This window comes from Canis aureus, chromosome 16, assembly GCF_053574225.1.
Source record: "Canis aureus isolate CA01 chromosome 16, VMU_Caureus_v.1.0, whole genome shotgun sequence".
Classification (NCBI taxonomy): domain Eukaryota; kingdom Metazoa; phylum Chordata; class Mammalia; order Carnivora; family Canidae; genus Canis; species Canis aureus.
This window is the reverse complement of record NC_135626.1, coordinates 43,692,718-43,718,183: the sequence shown is the minus strand read 5'-3', so window position 1 is coordinate 43,718,183 and position 25,466 is coordinate 43,692,718. Positions and strand designations below refer to the sequence as shown.

The following is a 25,466-nucleotide window of genomic DNA, read 5'->3' as shown; positions in this document are numbered from 1 at the left end:
ATTCACACTATTATAATTACATTACTCATAGGTAAATTATGAACTCTGGAAACTAGCTACCTTGCTTTTTTTTTTTTTTTTAAAGATTTGTTTATTTATATTAGAGAGAAAGTGGAGGGAGGAGCAGAGGGAGAGGGAGAGATTGAATCTCAAGCAGACTCCCAACTGAATGTGGAGCCAAATGCTGAGCTCAGTCTCATGACCCCAAGACCATGACCTGATTTGAAATCAAGAGTTGGAGGCTCAACCAACTGAGCCACCCAGGTGCCCCTGGAAGCTAGCTACCTTTCTGAAGGACACACAGTTATATAGTGAATATGCCAAGAACACAATGTATACTTTCCTTAGCTTTTCACCATGATGTTTGGGCTGATCCTGTAATACATTAGATCTAACCTGGATGGAAAGAGAACTGTATGAATAATTAAGTTGGGTCATATATACTCCAGATCTAACCCGGCATAGTTGGGATTTCTGACATAGGGTCACTATAGATGCTATTTTCTCTGTCATTTTTGACATAATGTATTGCATTCTATAACCTAAAAGAGCTCATGACTATTTGTTTTTACATTGAGATGGGACAGACATCCTTTCCTTTTAACACAGGTACAAATCAAGATACACCAAGTAAAGACACCTAAAATTGGTTTATCTTAAACTTAGCTTGATGATGGAAAAGTTGATGAGACAGTGTGTCAGTGAGGTTCCTAATAGGAAACAAATGGAATAATCAAACAAGGAAAACCTGAGAACATCTGGTTGACAAAGGACCCATGTGGGGGTCTGGTAAGGAAAGCACAAAGATAAACGGCATGAGAGGGCAGCAAAATGATTATATCACTCCTAGGATCAGCAGATAAAATATAAGGTGCTCCATTAAATTTATATTTCAAGTAAATAACAAATAAATGTTATAAATGTTTTAGTATAAATAGGCCATGTTCTCTTGCTTTTTTTTTTTTTCCCCTAAATCTTGTGACTCTAAGTCTACTCCTCTCTACCAAATAAAACACAGAAGAACAGAGCCAGCTTCTGGGCAGACCAGAAGACAGGGATTTGGACAAAGCAGATAAGATTTCACAAGTAGAGGAGAGAGAGAGTGAGGGACCCCCACAGTGAGGGAGCCTGTGGATGAGGCATCTGGCCTCACTTTTCTCCCACCGCCTGACTTCGACACAAACTTCCCAGTGTCTGAACCCCAAAAGACCAGCTTCCTAAGACAGAGCACAGGAAAAAAGGAAGGGCAGAGTGAATCTGGAGGAACAAATAGAAACTATCTAGTCCAGAGAGGATTACATTCCTAGCATAGCCAAGGCGGTGGCCACACTTTGGACAAAGGAATTTAATACCTGAAGTGACACCTGATTCATAAGTGAACTTAAAATTCATTTCAAAAATAAAATCAATAGGAATATATAAACTGATGTACATAGTATATTTTTATTCAAAATATTTATCCTGTGTAACACAGTTCTAAACAGGGAACATAAATTGTACCAAAAAAATACATGAAGTGACTCAATGGAATACTCAAGAAATACTCAAGTGACTCAATGGAATACTCAAGAAAACCAGGTTGCCACTTCTTTCAAAGAGGAAAAATAAGTCAAAATGGAAACCAGATTACAGCATAAGAAAAAAAATTATGATAGTCCGAGCCTATGGCATTTCTCTTACAAAAGCAGGTAAATGAAGGTCCAAACTTCTATAGAGTAAATCCAATATTCCTTTATGGATAGATTGTTTTAAGATTTAAAGACTTTTAAAAACCATTCCAGATATGTCACTCTACAATTATATTGCTTATGGTAGCCATTGCTTATGATGACACATAAATATTTTCTGACCAAAGCATTTTGTAAAATTTATCTGCACTCATGATTTCAGATACCTTAAAAATGTTCATGATAAGGGAAAACTTAAATAGTAACTTACACAGTACGATCACAAATCATGATAAAATAAACATGCAAAAGCATAGACACAAAATACATGTGCATACATATCTACCCGGAAATACATGCACAAAAACAATGACATTACTTGATATTCTGGATATAGGAACTACGGGTGACATTTTATCATATTTTTACTTTACTTTCTAAATGTACCATTCTAAATGATTTTTTATAATCAGCCAAAAGAAAATAAGTAACATTTTAATATTCTTTTGTGAGGGTTTTATGTTCTAGAATAATCATTTTAATTGTCCTTTTACATTACTTGTGATTCTGGTGGAAAAATGATTCAAAAGAAGAACATACTTACTCTAGGATAACACGTTGGAAATACCCCAGAGAAGAAGACTGTAACTTTGTGTGTTCTTTTAGTTTTCATAGTAAAATGGAAATTGTTTGTAGTTGTTGCCAAGAATAAGGCTTTGTAACTTTGAGTTTGGCACACACCATATACTACATATCACTATCCAAATGTTGCTGGAAAATCTGAAGACTTTTTTAGACACTTTTACAAGAGTGAGCGAAGTATTATCTTATCACAGTTAACAATTATATGTTCATTCTCTTGAATGAGTACAGGGGAAAACATCAAGGGACATTTCTGGCCTGGCATCCTGAGTCTCCATATTTGGCATTGGAATGACTATCACTCCATAATTGGGCTAGTGTCCAGGGAAAGTAGAAATGGCTCACGGTAGGGGACATGCACTTGGCAGTGTTTGGGCCATTTCTCAACATTTCAGTAACTGGAATGCCTCATTTCTCTGTGTCGACAGTCCTGAGTAACATAGTAGTACCCAGGAGATCATTTAAACTCTAATTTTTTTTTAAAATAGGTAGCTTTTCCAGGCAAGCATAGCATTTTGCATCTTAAGCCCTGTCATCACCCATAGGAAAAAAATATATATGATGTATTTCCTTTCATGCATCTAAGTTCAAATTTTTGAGGTCATTCTTTTTTTTTCCAAATAATCGCTGGATACAGTCCTTTTTTTTTTTTTTTCTCTCCTTTCTAAGTTTCAACAGCTTACCCTTAAAAGACATAGATTAAAGAAATGCTAAGACTTGCATTTTTTTCTAAAACAAAGATTAGTGCTCACTGTATGAAGCCAATACCCCTCTATAGGAAAAAATAATATTAATAATTAGAGGATTTCTAAATTGCTGAATAAGGATGTGGCAAGTGTTTTATTTTTTATTTTTAAGTGCATTCTGAAGTCTCGGGGTGTGGCTTGCAGCAAATACAAAACAGGACATTGTCAAGTTAACAGAGAAGAGAATGTGAGGCCCAAATTGCTTATTTCAGTTTGAGCTTCTGCTGCAGGTGGATAAACAGGGTCCACTGGAAGGGCCCAGTATCATTTACTCACTGGGTGATAAGAGAATAATGTATGGTCCCTACCACTCCATGTTAATTACAAAAGAAGAATAGTGTTCTTTTTAGCTCCGTGTCACCAAACTATGTGAGACAGTCAGGAATATTTAGTGTTTAGGGGAGAGAACTGAATCACAGTAGCAACAATTTGGTCAAATTATGTTCTTGAGGTCTTTCATTTGTCCTCCCCCAAAACATCCATACTTGTTGTCGGGCATATTCAGCAATTAATAATTAAATTATTTTAATTTTAAAATTAAAATTTTTAGGATAATTTTCAAAAACTTTCCTTGAAACACATACACTCCCACCGTTACATGCATACTTTCCATATGCCGCATCTATTAGAATTAACTCAAGACAAAAAATGAGAATGCGTCCCTGTATATTAGGAAATTCTTAAGGCTAGCAACTAGGAAATACTCACATAACAAACCTGTAAGCAGTATCTCCATCCCAAAGAATGGAAATGTGAATAAATTCAGGGGTAGCTTACTTTTTCACTGTGGAATAACCACTTCAACAGGATTTTAGTTATAGAAGTTAATATTAGGACCTGGGTTTGATTTGGGAGGGGGAGGGCGTTCCGACACCTGATGCAGATTTTCTAGTATTTTAAATTGGTTATACTTAACAGATCTAAGTCTGCACAGCATTCTTCTTTGCTCTTGTTTGATTTTGCATTCCCTTTATCAAATTCTAATGCCTTATTGAGGGGCGAAAATGTGTCACTAGGAGGTAATGTATTTGGTCCTTAGTGATTTGAAGGAGAGACACATGGACACAATGAAAATGCAATCCTGACCTTCCTCTCCTACTGGGTGACACAGAATGAACTGCAATGGCTACAGTTCCACACATTGCTGCTGTCGCATGTACTGCACTTGCAAAGACTGTGTAGCCTATCTTTGTGAAATATGCCAAGGTACTTCCTCTTGTGTACTAATTAATGAGTGGCCTAAGGGATGCCAGAGGGCAAGGCTACTTCTCTGGCTAAAAAGTGGGTTTCTCTGAGGCCCATGGGCACTCCAGGCTTTGGGGCTCCCCATCAGATCTTTTCTGGGGATACCTGCTCTGACCATGACTATTCCAGGACCTAAGAGTTCCTGTATCTAACTGTTGTCATTAGCTAATCTTTCTATTTTATTTTCCTTCTATATTTTCTGATGCAAGAACTCTGAAAAGATGCTTCATGTGATTTGGGAAAACAGAGACACTGCTCTGGTTTTATCCTCCCATGAGATACTGTGGATATGAGAGAGCAGGCATAGCATTGGGAAAAGCAAAATCCAGGGCACCTGGATGGCTCAGTGGTTGAGCATCTGCCTTTAGCTCAGGCCCTGATCACAGGGCCTGGATGGGGTTCCCTGTGGGGAGCCTGCTTCCCTCTGTGCCTATGTCTCTGCCTCTCTCTCTGTGTCTTTCATGAATAAACAGATTTTTTTTTTTAAAAAAAAGGAAAGGAAAAATCCAAAATCTTAAGGAGAAACAGCAAGTTAAATATGGCAGATTTCTTCTCCTCCCCAGCCTCATTAAAATAACAATAAAATTAACATTAAAAGAAGGAGAAAAAAAAATAAAAAAAAATAAAAGGAGAAACTCTACAAAAACAAAAAAAAAATAGAGAGAACTCAAATACAATTCAGAAATTTCAACAGACTTTAAGAAAACTGCAGATTCAGGAAAGGAAAAGACTTGGCAGATAGGAAGAATTTGCAACCTAAGAGTTTGACTGGCCCTAAAAATCTCATAAGAGTTAGACTCCAGACTATGGCTACTACCCAGAGGTGAGGTAAAGTGGAGTGCTGAGTATACACAAAGTAGTTGAAAGAAATGGGAGCCTCAGTTCTGAAACAACAAGGAAAAGAAATCTCTCAACAATGTGAGGGATCCTGGGAGTAGATCTATCTCACTGGAGCCTCTGATAAGACCACAGCCTTGGATTTCAGTCTGTCAAAAGAGAACCTGGAGTAGAAGACCCAGATGAGTCATGCCAGCACCTGACTTACAGAAACTTAGAGATCATAAATGTGTTTTAAGCCCCTGGGTTTATGGTAACTTGCTATGCAGCATCAAAAACCAATACAGTCTCTCAAACTCCTTCCCATATCCTCCACCTGGAATTTTAGCAACTAGGAGTAGAACCCCATCTCAAGAAGATTAAAGAATTGTTTGCTTTAAAACCTAAGAGGTGTGATTTACTTGCCAGAGGGACTTCTAACTAAATGGCCAGCTGCAGTCTGATCACCCCACATGCAAACCCATTAACTAATATGCATCTTGTACATTATATGTATGTTATGGAATTCCAAAGGTTTTTCTAGAGTTACACCAGAGGATCACCAGAATTTTGAATAAGAATTTCCAATCTGAAGACACCAAACAAACAAATTAAAGGTATCCAGAGAAAACAGAGGCAATTCAGACGAAGAAAGAAAGAAAGAAAGAAGAAAGAAAGAAAGAAAGAAAGAAAGAAAGAAAGAAAGAAAGAAAGAAAGAAAGAGAAAGAGGAAAAGGAAAGAAAATTAGAATTCAGGTTCCTATAAAACATGTCAGATCCTTTTTATTTTCAGATATCCTTTTGATGCTCAATTACTTTTGATCATCTGTTATCTAGGTACTATAACTTCTTTGTAAGGGCAGAAAAATAAATGTTTTTTTCCCTTATTACTTCTTCCTGATTTGAGGACCAGTGCTAGTTCAATCATTTTCATTTTGTCATAATAGAGACCTAATTCAAAAATCTTTTCAAAGCTTTGTGATCTTTTAATGCCAAATAAACATACAACGAAATTGTAATTTTTAATCTGATAGTCAAGAGCTGAAAGAAATGTTAGGATAAATGAAATGAGTTTTGCTAGACATTCCTGAAGGAGGTATTTTTAAATGTTACCTTGTGATAACATATGTCAAATGTATTATAAGCATTGCTATAATCTCCTCTGAACACTACTTGTCAAACTTACCTCCAATAAAGCATAAACTGGTGGAGGATTGGCTAATCACAAGTAAAGACAGAAAGTAAAATCCTTCCTTTTTTTCTGTTGAATCTTCACAAAAACTTGCACTTCTGTTTCTCATCTTTAGAGAAAACTCATGTGTTTTTCTGAGAAAAAATACTCTTTGAAATATTGAATTAATAAAAAAGTTCTTAATTATAACATTTTTTAAAAAGATTTTATTTATTCATAAGAGACAGAGAGAGAGAGAGAGAGAGAGAGAGGCAGAGATAGGCAGAGGGAGAAGCAGGCTCCATGCAGGGAGCCCGACGTGGGACTCGATCTCGGGTCCCCAGGATCAGGCCCTGGGCTGAAGGCGGCACTAAACCACTGAGCCCCCGGGGCTGCCCCTTAATTATAACATTTTAATGATGATTTGCCGCATGTGTTAAAAAAAAATAGAGAGAGTGTAGTAATTAGGCACTCTACAGATCTTTTCCCCAGAATATAGAAATCAAATAAGAATTCATTGGAAAACCCCTGATCTCCTACTTTCTTCTTTAATTAATACTTATAAATTATTTGAAGTATTTTCCATTTTTATTTTTGGATATTTTAATTTGGAGCCCATCATCTGGTCTACAGATTGTGGAGTCCTGGTAAGAGTTTAACAACCAGAAAAAATATAATTAAAGCCCTAATGTGTATTTTTTTACAGATTTCTTATACGTAAATACTATCACAATGGTCCATTTTAAGCTACAAACGTGCTATCACTGAAGGCGAAGTTGGAAAGAGATGCTCACAATTGGTTCTCATGAGCCAGTGCAAGTCAGCTCCAATATACCACTGTATTTAACCAGTATATTTCATATTTCAGGCCCTATGATTCTCAGATGCTTTAATTTAAATAAGTATATGTTCAATTTAAAAACATGAGTATATATAACATTTGCATAGATCTTGTGCCAATGGATGACTTACTTTTTTTTTCCTCTGGTGGTGATTTGAAATGTTTAAAATATTACTGATTTTATGCAAAAAAATACTAGGATTGCTTTGATGATTTAATGTTGCTACATATATTGTTGGTGCTAATGGAAATGATCAAAATTAAACTTGGAAAATTAAAATTTGCTTCTTTTTTTCTTAGTGATTTCTCTAACTCAAAAGCATCAATATACACCTTTTTCTAATCTCTAGAAAATTATATTAGGGAAGTATGCCCTTTTAAAATTGATAGATACCATCTCCACATTATTTGTAGTTTATATAAAATTCAGATCCATGAAAGATTAGTAAGAAGAAAAATAAGAGAAAGTGTTTTGAATGTAGCCCAATAACAAAACAGTAATTCTATAATTACACAAACACCGAAATCACCAGTTCTAATTTCTCTACTTTCTCTTTCCACTATTAACCAATGTGATTTACTGAGTCTCCTGGTTTCACTTGTGCTCATGAAATTCCTCATGATTCTAAAAGCTGAATGGAAGTATGATGTAGAAAATGATTGCAAATAGAATTTTTGTGTACTAATTAAGACTAATGTTGTGTGACAAAAATGCTCCTGGTGATCCTGGAAGGAAAGTGAGCCAAGTTTATTCATGAGAAAAGTGCTGTTTTCTCTGCTCAGAGAGAGAAACTGACTCTCTGTAAGTCAGGCTCCCCACCAAAAACAGACCCCTACATGGAGATGTATGTACAAAAGATTTCCTTGGGAGAGGTCTTAAGCCCATCACCTATAAGGAGCAAGGAGAGAAGGACTGAAGGAGAAGCAGATGCATCACGGGGTTTAGCCAATCCAGAGGGAAGTTCTGCAACTGGAATGGTCCTTTCAAGATGCCTCAAGTCAAGGCAAAGGAGTGAGACCTGATGCAGAGACAAATCACTGAACATAGACCATCCCCAAGGAGGAGACATAAATTCTCTTCAGCCAAGGACAATCCTAGAGAGGGACTCAGCTGTGTCAGCAGGAGATACTCCCAGCGTCTAGAGTGAGTGCCAGGAATGAGAGCTTGGATCTGGAAGTAGAGATGCTGAGGACCCTGTTCAGAGCACTGCGAGTACAATCTCATTAAACAATGAACCTCTTATCCTAGCTCTACTTCTTTTCATTATTAATATTCTATTTCAGTTTTTTTGAAGCTGAGGAGATCGTAATTGCTTCTTAGTCATTTACATTCTGTTTGGAAGTGAACAGTTTAGTTTCTCTACATGTTATTATTTCTAAAACTATTTTCTTACGGAGTATCATTCCTTAGCATGAGATGTTCAAGCCACTGAATGCATATAACAGATACAATATTAAGTGTTAGAGGAAATGTTTCACCTTTTGTGTTTTTCTTTTTTTTTTTTTTTTTGATTTTATTTATTTATTCATGGGAGACACAAAGAGAGAGGTGGAGACACAGACAGAGGGAGAAGCAGGCTCCCCACAGGGAGCCCAATGTGGAACTCCATCCTAGGACCCCGGGATCATGACCTGAGCCAAAGGCAGACACTCAATCACTGAGCCCAGGTGCCCCTCACCTTTTATGTTTTTAAGAAATGAATTTGTTTGAGTATGATTTTTATTACAGTCAATCGTGAATGGCAAAAGTTGGAAAAGCCCTTTGAAGTTTCTTGATTAGGTAAATCCAAGCCATTTATATTCCAGTTAATTTACACAGTAACATCAGTGAGGTCATAAATAGTGGGTTGTATTTCACAGGAGCTAACCATCACCTTTAAAGTCCAGATGTCCCAAGGGTACGTCTTGTGAACTAGTTATGAAGCTTTCATGGTAACAGGATAGGGAACAAGTATTAATTGGATAGGAGATGGCATCCAACATGGATTACACTTTATATTCTCAGGGTTTTCAAGGTGAATGTCTTGCAGTTATATCCTAGTTTTTGAACTTGTTGAACAAGAGATAGAGATTTACCTTTTCAATGTGCCTGTGTTATAACCTATTTTATTAAGTGTGTGTGTGTGTGTGTGTGTGTGTGTGTTTATGTGTGTATTTGACAATTCTGGCTTCAGTTTTATCTCTCAGGAAAGCTAAAGTAGTGGATATAAACCTACACTTTTCTGTTACATAACAACATGTGATTTTCAAAGAGGGGAAAGTAACTATTTAGCCTAATGTGGTTAAAGAATTTCAGGGTTAGATAACAGCCACATTTTCTACTTCTCTTTCCTTGCACATTATATTCAATTTTAACCTCACTGCTTTCTAGATGAAGCATTTGAAACATAAAAAAATTACAGTTCTTGACACATAAAGGCTTAAAATAGTTATTAATGATACTCTTCCAAAGGTAATTTATTAATGTCATCATTGGCATCTTGGATCATCATAAATAGCCTAGAATCTGAATTTTGCCTGATACAGTATTTGTTCCCAGCTAAACTACTGGTCCTCATAATCTATGATGTTCATCATTATATATATATATATATATATATATATATATATATATAATGTATATATATATAAATTTATTATATATATAAAATTCATAATTCTCTCTTTCTATATATATATATATATAATTTTTCTTGATTGGGAGAAAATTTTCATTTTTATCCCAAATATTCTGAATGCATAATAGAAACATTGTCAACATCTGGTGGAAAACTCCCACCAGAAATTAATTACATAGTGAAATATTGCATTTGACTGTTTCCAAGAATCCAAAACCTTCATCATACTGATAATAGGCAATTGGGCACTCAGGATATTGAGACAGAATAATTTCCTAGGCATTACACTAGGGAGGAAGACAGATTTCCAATGGGCCCAGAGCTGTTGGAAAGGAAACAAAGAATAAAATTTCCTAGTCTATCTCTTTTTCACTTCTAAAATGCTAAAAATCACAATTCTCTGTCACCCACACTATTTTATTTTGATTTAAAGTATATTATCTACATATTCTCTATATGTTTACTAATTGTCTCTCTAGTTATTTTAGAAGTTATTGAGCGAAGGCTATTTAAAATTCTCTATAAATACTGTTGGAACAATTGGATACCTATATGGAAAAAAAAGGAACTTTGAGCCATGCTTGTGCCATATACAAAAATAAACAGAAAGTGGATCATGGACCTAAATGTAAAATGTAAAGCTATAGCATTTCTTAAAGAATACTTAAGGGGAAAAATGGCTTGTTAAAATTGGCTGTGTAAAAATTCCTTAGACTCAACCCAGAAAGCATGAACCACAAAAATTGATAAATCATATTTTATCAAAATTAAAAATCTCTGTTCTTCATAAGACATTGTGAAGGGGATAGCATGACCATAGATTAGCAGAAGATTTTTGCAAATAATATATCTGATAAGAGACTTGTATATAAAGAATTTTTAGAACTTGAAAATGCAAAAGCAAACAATGGATTTTTTTTTTAAGAATAAAGAACTTAGCAAGCAACTTACCAAAGAAGATACACAGATGAGGAATAGACACATGAAAATTGGCTCAACATTATTAGTCATTTAGAAAATGAATTTTAAAAACACAATGGAATATCACTTCCTACTAAATAGAATTGCTAAAATTCAAAGACAGACCATACGTAGTTTTGACAAAGATGTGGAATAATTGAAACTCTCATGTACTGCTGGTGGGAATGTAAACAGATAGAACCACTTTGGAAAAATCATTTGGCAGTTATCTAAACATTTAAAAATAAATCTACAGTATAACCCAGCCATTCTACTCCTTGGTATTTTAAGGGAAAGCATGTACCCATATAAAAACATGTACAGGAATGTTCACAGAAGGTTGATGCTCCTGTATGTGAAAGGATACCAGACTGACAAAAATGTATTTGTCCATCAACAGGAAAGTGGATAAAATAATTGTTTTCTATACATAATGTTCTATTATAATATATTGTTATAAAATAATATATACAATATAAGTAATTATATTATTATTTCTATATTATATAATTACATACTATTATATCTTAACATTATATATATCATGGGCTATTAGTAATACAAAACAATGAGTTATTAATAAACATCACAAGATGGCTGAGTCTCAAAACAAATGTGCAGAGGAAAAGCAGAAAGACAAAGAATACAACTGTATGATTCCATCTCTGGAAAATTATAGGAAAATTCAAACTAAAATATAGGAACAGAAAAAAAAAAGATTGGATACCTAGGGATGGGCGTGCAATAGAAAATGTAAAGAAGAATTGTAAAGGGGTACAGGAAAATTTGAGGGGCTAACACATATGCTCAGTGACTCTATTATGATAACTGATTTACAAGCATCTAAATAAAGCAAAATTTATCACATTGCAGACTTTAAATATGTGCAGACAATTATACCTCCATAAAGCTATAAAAAATTTGGAAAAGTAGTTGTCACTAGGGGAAAGGGAGCAGTCTATGATAGAGAAGAGCTTCTGGGATGTATCAACATTCTGTTTCTTGACTTAGGCATAAAAAACCCAGGTGTTTTTTTTATTACACTTCATTCAGCTGAATAAGACACTATTTTATGTTTATGCACTATTTGTTCATTGTATTTCATAATTCTAAAAGTTTAAAAAATAATATATACATTATATTTGGAAACTATAATTTCTTTAAAATAGGTAATTATCCCTAAAATTCATGAATTTTGTCATTATTCCTTAATAACAGCCTCAATAATTACTCATTACTTATAATTATTTCTTCATAATTGTATAATTCCTTAATAATGCCAACCTGGGCCTTAATAGTGGTATATACATACCCCTTTATGTGAATTTATAAATTATGTACAGTTTAGGTTTCTTTTGGAAATTGAAGCTGGTCTTTACTTTACATTCCTATGCAAACTGCTTTTAAAAGATAAACCAGAAAACTACAATTGAGTCATATCTCTTTGAGCCTCGTTGGTGGTCCATGCATCATGGAAATGTCTGTTAATTTTTCCGGTGGTACTGCTAGGTTTATGGCAACATTTGGAAGAGTGGCAACTGGGAATAGTGTACTATTTTATTTTATGTTATCTTTATGGCTTAACCATATTCTGTAGCCATTAGGTACAGTGACTCTCTCATCCCCTGGGGTACAATATTATATTTATTGTATGCATTTATCTTGTCTCTGGTGGTTCATTTTCTTTTCCATCCACGGTGAATTTCCTTTCTGCCTTCCACATTACATCTAGGAGTCCTTGCATTCAATTGCTCAAAAGACATTATTATCATGGAGTGAAGTCTATATGAAGTCTGGGAGGAAGTGTTTGTATCTATAAATGGCTTCAAGAAAATGTCCTCAGTAGTCAAGAAGAATGATGATCATGTGTCCAGAATTTAGAAGTGGGAAAAAACTTATAAAATATTAGTGTCCATAGAGCAAAATGAAAAACACATCCAAATGTTATGAAGGAAAAACATAACTTATTAAAAAAGGAAACATTTGAAGCAGTGACGGGGATTGCTTTCTCAGTGATGGTCCTGGTCTGTGGCACTAAAGAGTATCATTTTTCTTTTGAATAAGCCCTAGGTCTTATGGATACATGATTATTTCCATTTTGAAGATTTATGCCAAGGAGTCTTAATGCTAAACCTGAGACAACAGAGAGAATCAGGTTCAAAGTGAAGGTTTAGATTTTTGTACCGTGTATTTTGTACACACAGTAAGAGCATCAGCCATACTAAAGCACAACATATTGTGACCTAATAAGAAAGAACATACAAATCTGTATACAAGAGAAGAGTCTCTTATGGAACAGGTTCCTTTATACTGAGAACTAGCATGGACACTTCAAATGGTAATCTTTCCCATTTGCACCATTCATAAAGTCATAAACTCAGAAAGACATATTCAAATAAATTGTATGCTCTAGTGAACTTACTCTTCTCCTCCACTACCTTTCTTTTATGCATGTTTTTCATTTAACCATGATACAATCATCATTTGACTTCTCCTTTTCTGGACCACATTTAAAAAATAGTTAAATAGCATGTCTGCTTCAGGCCTTCAAATTACTTATCATTAAAAAAAAAAAAAAACCTATGTTAAGCAAAATGAATAGGTAAACGAACTTATGGTTTTTTGGCAACATAGGTTTCAAAGACACTTTTTGTTTACCCAATAAAATAATTTACCTCTTTTGTTTATGAACCCATTTCACTTCAAGTATTTCCAGGCATCTCCCTGCAATTAAGTTGCTTCTAATTTTTTCCAGCTGTGATCTTAGTTTGTGGGGGGCATTCAATAGGCTATACCAGTTCTAAGAATTACACTGTCACTTATGTGCAGAAGGCATGATACTATACATAGAAAACCCCACAGACTCAACCAAAAAATTAGAAGTTCCAAGTGAATTCAGTAAAGTTGGAGGATAAAAAGTTAATACTCAGAAATCAGTTATGTTTCTATACACTAATAGCAAAGTAGCAGAGTGAGAAATTACTAAAACAATTCCATTCACAAATGCACCAAAAAGAATAAAATATCTAGGAACAGACTTCACCAAGGAGCTGAAATACTTACTCTTGAAATTATAAAACATTGATAAAAGAAATTGAAAGCAGCACAAATAGTAAGCTATCCCATGCTCGTGAAATGGAAGAATTAATATTGTTAAGTGTTCATACTGCCCAAAGCGATCTACAGGTTAGAAACAATCCCTATCAAAATGTCAATAGCATTTTTCACAGAATGAGAGCATATAATACTGAAACTTGTATGGAACCACAAAAGACCCCTATTAGCCAAAGCAATCTTGAGAAAGAAGAACAAAGCTGGAGTTATCACAATGCCAGATTTCAAGATACAGTATAAAACTATAGTAATCAAAACAGTATGGTAATAGAACAAAAAACAAACACTTGAATTAACTGCGTTACAATGGCAATATACCTGTCTATGAACATTTCAGAGCAATGTGAATTAAAGAGAGACAATTGTACTTTCATTCTTATTTGAATCATTAAAAGTCAAATAAAAAAAAGACAAATCAGTTATGCTTGTTGAGGGTGACATCTGCCGCCAATTAACTTCTTATCGTTAAATTGAGGCAGGGGGGAATGTTGCTATTTCTTTGAGATAATCCTACAGGTATTTATAGTTGTTGGGCAATTCTCAATACTTTCATTTTTTAAGATCCACATAGTATATGCTATAAAATGCATTACATTGTATTACTTTAGATACACATAGTTCTTCTTACTGAAGTTTGCTCACGTACAATGCAAGGTTAGATTTAAATGATCCCTTTGCCTCATTTTCTACATGAGAATTCAAGCACGCAGCATAATTTTTCATCAGGTTTATGCAAAGGTCAATACTATCCATTCAATTAATGGGTTAAATATTTCTATCCAAAAATAAATTTGCTAGAATAGTGCAGATCTTGTGTTTCATTTTGAAAATAATACAAGCAATTCCACTGTTTGGAAAATGTCTTCTGGAGAGCTCTCTCCATCCCACAATCATGATTTGTGAATGATACCACCAGTTTAGCAAAGTTTTCATCTCTTCTGGGGAGAGAGAGGTGGAAGAAAGCACAAATTGTTTCTAAATTACATTATTTTTATTGTTTTAATAAAATGAGACTGACCTTTCCTTCCATCAGCAGTTGAAGGTACCAGTGTGTAGGAAGGCATATCCATACATCTCTAGAGGAAATCCATCTGTAAGAAAATAATGTTTCATGACTTTATCTGCAAGGAGGCTCTAAATAGGGCATAGTCATAAAGGAGTCATCTGGGACAGTAGACCTACCTAATCTGTCAACTGTTAGAGCAAAACAAATGAGATACTGTTTCACACTAGCCAATATTTACTAAAGACCTACCTACATTGTTTTAAATCCTTGAAACATCAGAGGCAGGGTCAGTCCTAATATCTTAATTTCATGGATGAACAAACAAAGGGTTCAGAGAGGTGATACAGTTGTTAAAAGACAGAGCTAGGCTTTGCTTCCAGGTTTGTCTGGCCCCACAGCACATCCTTTTTCCCATTATGTTAGTCTTATTACTTCTTACTTTGAAAGCAATATAAAGAAGCTATTTTAAGAGTAGGTGAAGAGGTCACTGGACCTCAGCCTTCCTGTATATGAAATTGCAAAGGAATAAACAGAAATAATAACAACCGAAAAATATACCTTTACAGCCAGCATCTCAAATAAGAAACATCCAAAGTGGGACCCAAAGCAACGACTTCAGCTTTCTCAGAGTTATTTCATGAATGTTCTTTTCATATTGAGCTGCTCTTAACTTTTGAAAGAAAGTAATTATAATCGTGATGGTGATGATGTTGAAACTTTACATTTCTAACCAACTCAGCATCATTGCATAAGAAATCTTATAATGGTTGGAAGGAATGCTTGTCTACAAGTCTACTCCAATTACATAACAGTAGCACCAATGGGTACTGAGTGATAAATATACTGAAACATGAAATCAGTCCTTTGAATTTAGGTACCATTTGTGCCAAATGAAGAACCAAAACATGAAACAATTTCATTTTTAACTTAAAATCATATCTTGTTGCAAAGCTGACATGGTTTTACGCTATCATGGTATCATTACATTATAAGCACAACTCCAGAAAATGATGAACAGTAGAGCAATCAAATCCATGAAATTGTTTATCTCTGAGAGATCGTGTCTCGACCCTCATCTAGCTTTTGTTTTAATGTCGGCATTTTTTTTAAAAGGATCTTAAGGTTCTTAAAGCCACGTTTTATCCTCTGCCAGATATCAGGACTGTTGTTATTTTATTCAGTTCTCTTCTCATAATTTCAGAAAAATTTGAAAATATAAAGGTTAATTAATTTCTGATGTCTTACAAATGATTGACACAGTCCAAGAGTTAAAGAAAACACATTTTTTTCCAAGTTTAAAGACCTGAGATGGGATTTCAGAATCAAACGTGCCTGCGGATTGCTTTTCAATGGTGGGCCTTGCTCTTAGATTGTCCTTTTTCCATTCACCATTCCAGGTTTTTTTTTTCCAAAAATCTCCTGTGAGGTCCGAATAGTAGCCAGCATTCTGTCTTTGGTTGATGAGCCTGTACATTTCCTAATCCAACACTTCTCTTAAAAAAGGAATGTAGAAAGTATATTGCAATTAATAGTAATGGGGGTGTCCTACAATTTTCCAAACCCTGGAAACTTGCCTGCTATTCTTTCTTATTCCTTGGTTGAAAGCAAAACAATCAAAACCCAAGGAAGGAAAAGAGGCCCGGCTAGCAGAACTTGAAGCTGCTGCCAGATGCTTCCCAACCTTTATCCCTGGGTGTCATTTTGTTTTTACGCCATTTAGGTATACTTGTTCAAAGGCTTTTCAAAAGTGCGACAATCCTGCAAAACAAGAGTTACTACAGCCCAAGGGCACTTTCTCTTTCTTACTCAGCGAGGCTTGGTACACATCTGTTTCCATCCACAGTCACTTGTTTCAAGGCACCTGCGTTATGTCTCAAGGCTCTGTTTTGAGCTGCTCTCAGCGCCTGTATGTCCCTGCTTCCCCTGCTTCGGCAGTGTTTTCCTGTCCCTCTTCCTCTGTCTTTTCTAAGAATTTAGTTATTTATAGTCCTTGTTGCATACAACTTGGAAACTCAGAATGGGAGTAGAGCTGGCCAGCCGCTCATTTGTCTGTTCTGAAGCCCAAACAGGTTCATTCAACCACAGACTCCCTGGAGGGTCTTTGGGTTCTTGCCTTCTCAGTTTCAGGGGGGCTCCTTGCCCCCAGTGAATTTTTGGGAAAAGCATAGCAGCCTTCACTAATCTTGAATGTACTAGGCATCTAACATGAATCTAATGCTGTGTGAGGACCTGAAGGTGATACCAGATTGTATTATATTGTCCTTACCCCAAGACTTTGTAGCAATTCAAAAAAGATAATTATTAAATAATAATTATAATAACAATAATAAAAGATGAAGAGAGGAAGAAGGAGGAGAAGGGGAGTAAGTAGTAGTGGTAGTAGTAGTAGTAGTAGTAGTAGTAGTAGCAGCAGCAGTAGTAGTAGTAGGATTCTAATCCTGGAGCAATTTTTAGGGAAAAAAAAAATATTCCCAAGTCTGGGATAATCAAGGAGGGCTTCATTCACCAGGTGAAACTCTAACAAGACATCAAAGAGAGGATAGAAAGAGTGGAACTTCCTTTTCTTTTCTTTTTCTTTCTTTCTTTCTTTCTTTCTTTCTTTCTTTCTTTCTTTCTTTCTTTCTTTCTTTCTTTCTTCTTTCAGATCTTATTTATTCATTCATGAAAAAATACAGAGAGAGAGGCAGAGACATAGGCAGAGAGAGAAGCAGGCTCCACTTAGGAAGCCGGATGTGGGACTTGATCCCAGGTGTCCAGGATCATGCCCTGGGCTGAAGGTGGTGCTAAACCACTGAGCCACTCAGGTAACCCAGGTTGGAATTTTCATAGGCGATAAAGAACAGAAATCATACTGATTCAACAACACTTTTATCCACTTTTTCCTCTATGTATCCAATCTGCTAACGTGTATTTAGTACACGCAACATGCCAGATATTTTTGTTAAGGCCTCACAAGGACAAAAAGATGAGCAACCAAAGTCCCCACCCTAGCAAACAAGGATAAAATGTATTGAGGATGCAGCAAAACAATGGTAACAAAGGTGATATCTGCTTGAGTCAAGAAAGTGCAAAGGTTTCTGGGAGCACAGTGAAAAGAGTGGAAAAATAGCAAAGTACTCCCAGAGAAGTTAATAGTGAACATTTGAAATGAGAGGGACTAACATGACTAAAACTTTATTTTAAATATAAATTAAAGAACCAAAGCCAGAGTGCAAGACTCAAGAAGAGCCAAAGATAAGGAGAAAATCTTCCAAAATTTTATTCTGGAGTCAGTAATAATATTGATGAATGTGGAAGATGCCTCATAAAGTCAGATATTCAGAGATTTAACATTAGAAGGTAATTTAAATAAATATATTCCTGTCCAGGGGTGTCTGTGTGGCTCAGTGGGTGAAGCATCTGCCTTTGGCTTGGGTCATGATCCTGGGGTCTTGGGATCAAGCCCCACATCAGCTTCTCCCTCTTCCTCTGCCTGCCACTCCCTCAGCTTGTGCTTCTCTCCCTTTCTCTCTGCCAAATAAATAAATAAAAATCTCTAAAAAAATATATTCCCATCTGTTCTTATTAGTAGAAGGGCCTTAAGCCATAGCTCCCCCTCAAAATTCAATAGATCAAGTGCACAATCAAAGTGCACTTAGGTTTATCAGCTGATTAAATCCTCCTGACAGGACAACGATTATGATGATGATGACAATCCCCTTTTTACCAAAGAGGAAACTGAGGCAGAGGATGATGAAGCAGCTTTTTTAAAGGCTCACAGCTTCTAAGTTTGCGAGTTGGGCCTAGAACGTGGGATCCTGGATCTGGTTCTTGAATTCTAAACTGTCCGGCTACCATTCCTCAGGCTTGAACCCAGAGAAGGAGGAGGAGGAGGAAGAGGAGAAGAAGAAAGAGGAAGAGGCAAGAAGACATAGTGTTGATTCACAAACTGGCCCCACACACGGAGAGCCAGGAGAGATGGGAAACACAGACAGGCCACTCCAGGTGGGCAGGTGGTGGGTTCAAGAAGCAAAGGGGAGTTAACTTATGAGACTTGTCTCTGGTGCTGCCAAAGGAGTAGATCTCCACACCCAACACCATAATCTTCAGTGTTTCTACAAAGGCCTTAAAGAGGCTCCATCATGTATACCATCTTTCTCAAGGCTGTGTCCTTGGAACCGGTTCCCACTGTCATCCCAGAGGGTGGAATATACATTGTACATTTCAAGGACAGGGAGGGGTGAGGAACCTCCAGTGGCCCAAGCCCAGCTCCTGGGTCACATGTGGTCATGTCCTCTCCATGACCTCCTTCAACACTCCTGGTGACTGGCTCCTAGAATCTCTTATGCAGCATCCCATTTCCACAATGTGCCCTGAGCAATCAGCAAGCAGTTTTGTCAGCATGGAGGTGGCTCATTTGGTGGCCGTCTGGCTGCATTGCAGCAGACGCCACAGTAACATTAGAGACACATACAAAAGAAAACACGGCTTACGAGAATGATTCTCGTAATGATTCAAAATAAGTACCAATTTTTTTTTCCTCCAAGAGCTCCATAATCCAAACCACTGATTTATTAAGCCCCCTAGGCTGGGGGTCAGATCCCTCAGGGCATTCACTCGCAACCTCATGTGATTTACTAAAGATGATACAGTAGTGAACTTATCAGGTATGAATATACACCATTGGATACTGGCACAGGTAACTTTTTGAGAAGCAATAATGTCCAAGGCTCTTCTACTTTGAAGGACAACTTTTCCCATTAGAGATATTTCAGAGTTCAGTAAGGACAGACTTTGTCAACTATTATTTAAGACTTGTTGGGTGAATTTGGTAATGGCTTCTATGTGTGCTATAATGTCCACCAAGTCAATGGAAGGAATAAAGACAGCAGCAACCTTAGCAGAAGAAAAGAGAATATGCCCATCTAGTCTCAAGGAGAGGGTGGTTGGCAACTCTAGGAACTTGACTGGGTTGTAAATACCATACATGTTGCATGTTGGCTGCAGGAAGCAGCAATGTCAGATGTGAGGAGATGGACTTGGAGCCAGATATTCAGTCCAGAACCCTTCTACCTTCTCTTCTCTTTCAATGGTGCATGTTCTATTCCTGATATAGTGCATTTCAATAGGTCCAGCTTGTGGCAGGACAATGGGGTCCCAGTGGAGATTGAGTAGTTCCCTCTCATCTAGAGGTACAAAGTAACTCACCATTCCCAGTGGGAAGTCTCAATGCAAATTCCAGGACACAATGCCTTTCGCAGGTATGATGGGACTTGGTGTTCTCGGCAGCATGCATATTGATCCATGGTGAGGAGGAATCAGTGGTGGTTTCTTGCAACTTCCATACATTCTTAGTATTGAGTATATTAGCAGGGGTCCCCATTCTGGAATACGGGGCAGATATCTTACTCTTGTAGCAGACATAGAAAAATAGAAGAGGGGCACCTGGGTGGCTCAGTCATTTAAGTGTCTGCCTTTGGCTCAGATCATGATCCTGGGGTCCTGGGATAGAGCCTTGCATCAGGCTCCCTGCTCAGCAGGGAGTCTGTTTTTCCCTTTCCCTTTGCCTCTCCCCACCCCCCACTTGTGTTTTTTTCTTTCTCTCTCAAATGAATGGGTGAAAAAAATCTTAAAAAAAAAAAAGAAAAATAGATGGTATTTAAGTCTAGCTGTGCATTAGGAAGGCATTCCCTTCCCTTTTGCATTTTCCCTAGAGACGTGAAATTGAGATTTGCATGGCTTCCAAATATAACCTCTGTTAGACTACTATTTTCTTGAAGGACTAGAATTTCTGAGTCCCAACTATGAGTAAGAAGTTCAATTTTGTATGATTTATATGTCTTGGAATGGACTGCTTATAAAATAACTTCTAATCTTCGAGACATACGGAGCCTCCATGAGTGACAACTGTCAAAGTACAAATGTTTTCCAAAACTCAGAACTGTGACTTACATTCAGTAAACACATATCAAATATTTTATTCAACTTATTAATTAATGAGGAATCCAGTAAGATGTTACAAGTAGTTCCAATGAGAATTTGACCCACAGAAATGTATATTCTCAAATAAACAAAAATAATTTACATTGCAGCGAACAGGAAACATTTACATTCAAAGTTCAAAGTTGTGATATAGCCAAATTCAATGGCAAATCAGTGAAAACTACTCACCTATTTCCAAGGCCTGGGTGGTTTTCCCTGACATGGAAATTCTTAACAATTAAAGTAGAGGAAGAAATCATAGGAAGAAACAAAATGAAAACAAAAAACATGGCTATACAACAGCTATACAATGTTGTAGGGCAGGAAAATAAATATAATGAAAAAGCTTTATTTAAAATATTGGCTTTAAACTATTGTGTTCTGCAAATTTTTTTTGAAGATGCTATTTATTTATTCATGAGAGACACACAGAGAGAGAAGCAGAGACATAGGCAGAAGGGGGAGTGGGCTCCCTGTGAGGAGCCCAATGCAGGACTCGATCCCAGGACCTGAGCTAGAGGCAGATGCTCAACCACTGAGCCACCCAGATGCCCCATGGTCTGCAATATTAAGTTGTTATTGCTGTTGTTATTTTTTAAATCTGAGAGTCTTCTTCACCTAAGTAATGGGTAGCATCCTGTTCTGATTTATCTTTTTCTTCCTTCTTGCTCAAACCCAGACTAGACATTCTCAAGATGTAAAGCTTCTCCCCCAGGCAGATCCAAATAAAGAGGTTAGAATGGCTGTGAAAAGCTTCTGTTGTAGTTGGTGTTAAAAAAGAAAAAAGAAAAGAAAAGAAAAAAAGAAAAAGAAAAGAAAAGAAAAAAGAAAAGAAAAAAAGAAAAGAAAAGGAAAGGAAAAGAAAAGAAAGAAAAGAAAAGAAAAAAGAAAGAAAAGAAAAGAAAAGAAAAAAGAAAAAAAGAAAAGAAAAGAAAAGAAAAGAAAAAGAAAAGACATCTAGAAATTTCAAGGAAATTCAGCTGCCTAAGTTCTTTAAGCATAGTGGAAAGCTTGGTTTCTGGTCATCAGAGTACAATGAAAATCCAAGTGACCAAGAGAATTGCTGAGACTCTCGGCCATTTGAACATGTGTAAACCTTCAATTTACTGAAAAGGACTCCAATCATGCATCTGAAGACCTCACTTTATACATTGTCAAAATGTCAGAATGATTTCAGATGAAAGATTTCTATTTTCCTCCTAGTGTATATAAAACAAAATTAAAGACTTTTTGTCCCCTTTCTCATTTCAACCCGATAAGGTTTAAGGCTTGGAAAGCAATTACATTTATGCTTTGCCATGTTTGGCTGAAAGTTTAAACTTGAAATAGAGTTGAGATTCATAGCACTTATAGTCTGCCACAGTGTAATTGTTATCCAGGTTCTGGAAGCCAAACACAATCTGAGAATGGCACTTGTATCGTGTTTTTTAAAAGCTTGATTCTGTTTCCTCTCATTCACACGAGTCCTGTGCATAAACCCATCTAGAAAGTTTATCAACAACATTTAATGTATAATTCACAGCTTATCCTTCCTTTTAACTGCTTGGGTGGTTAAAAGTAAGGTTGATTTGTTTCTTTCTACATTAGAAATGTACCTTTCAAAGAGGATTTTGTCTCAAAAAAAAAAAAAAGGATTTTGTCTCATTTGACATGGTGATGTATGCAGCTTATTTTGTTTGGAATTAGCAGCTTTTCTCCAGTGGACTAAGATGACCTTTATCTTGCCATTCAGAAGAGATTATTAAATGAAGCCAACATTGGCTGGCTAAAATTCCACAAAATCATGAAATAAAGGTATACCACCTAAAGTCATGGGATAATCACCAAGATATTTTTAAAAAGAGAAAAAGAAAAAGAATCTTTCACTGTGGTTGCTTCTACAGAGGATGAGAGACTGAAGCAAATGGTCAGGAAGGAGGTGAGAGAGAAGGGAGACATCCTTCGTTTTTTGCAAGCCCTCACTTGGATACAGATTGCTTCTATACAACACTAGTAAAAATGAGGTGAATAATAGCTACATAAAAATAAAGATCATGGCACTTCTATTAAATTAAGAATACTTTGGGACACCTGTGTTGACTTAGTTGGTGAAGCGTCTAACTCTCAATTTTGGCTCAGGTCATGAAGTCAAGGGGGGTGAGATCCAGCCCCACAATGGACCCCACAGTGGGCTTGGAGCCTGCTTAATATTCTCTCTCTCCCTCTCCCCCTGCTCCTTTTACCCTCAAAAAAAACCTTAAGAACATTTTGAAATAAATAAATTTAAAAATGAAGCTAAGCAAATTTTGTAGATTTATATCAATTGTCACGGTAAAGTTGTCATAATATTTGAGTGAGAAATTCAAGGTAAAAATAGAGGTATGTATGTTATAATAATCCAACTATATAAAAACAAAAAGCATATGCATTTACATTTCTCTGTGCACTTTTATGCAAAATAGGGATCAAATTATAATCAATGATGTCTCTTCTATTTCTTTATCTGGTTCTTTGAATCTTTGTTTTCATTCTGCTGCATGATAATGTAAGAGGTTACTACTGCTCCTCTTTCCAAACCTAAAATTTTTTTATTTTTTATTTATTTTTTTTTTACTTTTTTTTTCAAACCTAAAATTTTTAAGCTTTATTTTTTAGTAGATGAAACTTTCCTTCCAATTAAAAGCTTTGGCAGGCGTGATGGGTTAAGCAGTGTCCCCTCGAGATGTATGTCTGCTCAGAACTTCAGAATGTAACCTCGTTTGAAAACAGGGTCTTGGCAGGTGTGATTAGGTTCAGATGACTTGTACTTGATTAGAACTGGTCCTCAATCCAGTGACTAATGTTTTTAGAAGAAGAAGAGAGGATACAGAGAGAAAGAAGACCATGTGAAGATATAGGCAGAGAACGGAGGGATATAGCTACACACGAAGGAATGCCAAGAATTCCCAGGAGCTACCATAAGCTAGGAAAAGGCAAGGAGGATTCCTTTCTAGAGCCATGGACTGCCTACACCTTGATTTCAGACCTCTAGATGCTGGAAGTTGAGTGAATAAACTGCTGTTGTTTTAAATCACCATGTTTATGGTTCTTTGTCTTGGCCGTGCTAGGAAACTAATACAGAAATGCGACCATCATCATATCATCATCTCGACAAGAGAGGAGTTTCTCTGGACTTTAGAGTTGGTCTGCTAAGCCTTGGGTAACTCCAAAGGACCCTCATGATTCCCCAGGGAACCACTGCCCAGGAACAAGTGGGAACAGTGCCATTGGGGTATCATTCTTTGCTTTCAGCACATCAGGTACTACTTTTCCTAAACCTTAACCAAATACTTTAAAGGAAAAATATTCTATTTTTACTTACAAAAGTAGAGTGCTATGTATGTTTCTCAAACCATATTTTGCTAAACAATGGTTCCAGAAGATTTTAATAGGAAGGTGAAAATGGAAAGGGAAAAATTTCAGGATCCCAAAACTTTGAAAATATTTCATGATAAGTACTTCTTTTGTAGAATTTTTAAAAAAATATTGTATTTATTTATTTGGGAGAGAAAGATAAAGCATGGGTGGGGTGGTGGGGGGAGAGCAGTGGAAAAGGGAGAGGCAGACTGCCCACTGAGCCTGGGCTTCATCCCAGGACCCTAAGATCATAACCTCAGCTGAAGGCAGACACTTAACTGACTGAGCCACCCAGGCGCCCCTCTTGGAGATTCTTAAGCACATTGAGATTCTGAAAGATCCTGAGGAAAAACCAATTTATCTCTGGTTAACATAAATTCCACACTTTTAGAAAAACATGGAATGGAATTTGGGTAAGCCCTGGAAGAATGGAAATTCAGTTGGCCCCAAGAAGACTACATCGTAGCCTGGCCACCTATTGCCATGAAACGTGGATGTACACACCACCTCCATTTTCTTCTCCTAAGACCAGAAATATTACCTGCCCTGTCAATGCCACAGGGTTGTTAGAATAGTCAGCTTGCTATTGTTACATTTTTCTACTTTATGTCTCTATCCCTTACACTACCTCATACCTGGGATGTTGATCATACCCATATTACCTATCTAAGAAAGCAGATACAAAATAACCAACATATGTAAAAGCATCTTGGAATATAAAATAAAATTTTGTATAGGTAGAAGATTGAATTTGCTACTTGATTTACTTGATTTTTCTAATTTATTGATGCTATGTTAGGAAGTTAAGAACTTTTTCACTATTCCCATCCCCTATAAACTGGATGCCACTTCTGAGGTTAGCACTTGCATCTTGCCAGTTATGTTTATAGAATTAGGGACACTGATAGCATTTTGTTTGTTTGTCAGCCATCCTCCAAAGCATAGGAAAAGGGCATTATTTTCACTGTACCTCCATTCATGTGTCTCCATATTTCTTTTGCACTCTGTACTCCTGTAAGTACTCTGTATGAGGGTGTGTTACAGATTATTTCAGACTAGGGATAACAGCTACATGCATATTAACTTCAATGGAAAATGAAATATACATTTATATGTAACACTGGAAGTATTTGTTTTGCTGTGTCACACTGTCTAGCAAAAGGGATCATTATACGAAGGGTCTGCAGTTGGCCCATAGAGAGACTCTTCATCACATCTTCAACTAAATATTAACAAAGGGCTATCTTTTTCAGAAAATATAGGACTCCTAACAAGTAATTGAAACAAAGTGAATATTATTAAGG

The 25,466-nt window shown here is 36.3% G+C and overlaps 1 long non-coding RNA gene across 1 annotated transcript in view; it reads left to right on the top strand.

Moving 5' to 3' along the window:
• LOC144285368 (uncharacterized) overlaps nucleotides 1–23,711 on the top strand; it is a 31,595-nt gene extending 7,884 nt beyond the window's left edge. The window contains exons 3-4 of the long non-coding RNA XR_013353644.1: nucleotides 18,671–18,810; nucleotides 23,616–23,711. This is a non-coding gene — a long non-coding RNA (uncharacterized LOC144285368). The remainder of the gene's footprint in view (nucleotides 1–18,670; nucleotides 18,811–23,615) is intronic.
• Nucleotides 23,712–25,466: the final 1,755 nt, after the last annotated feature.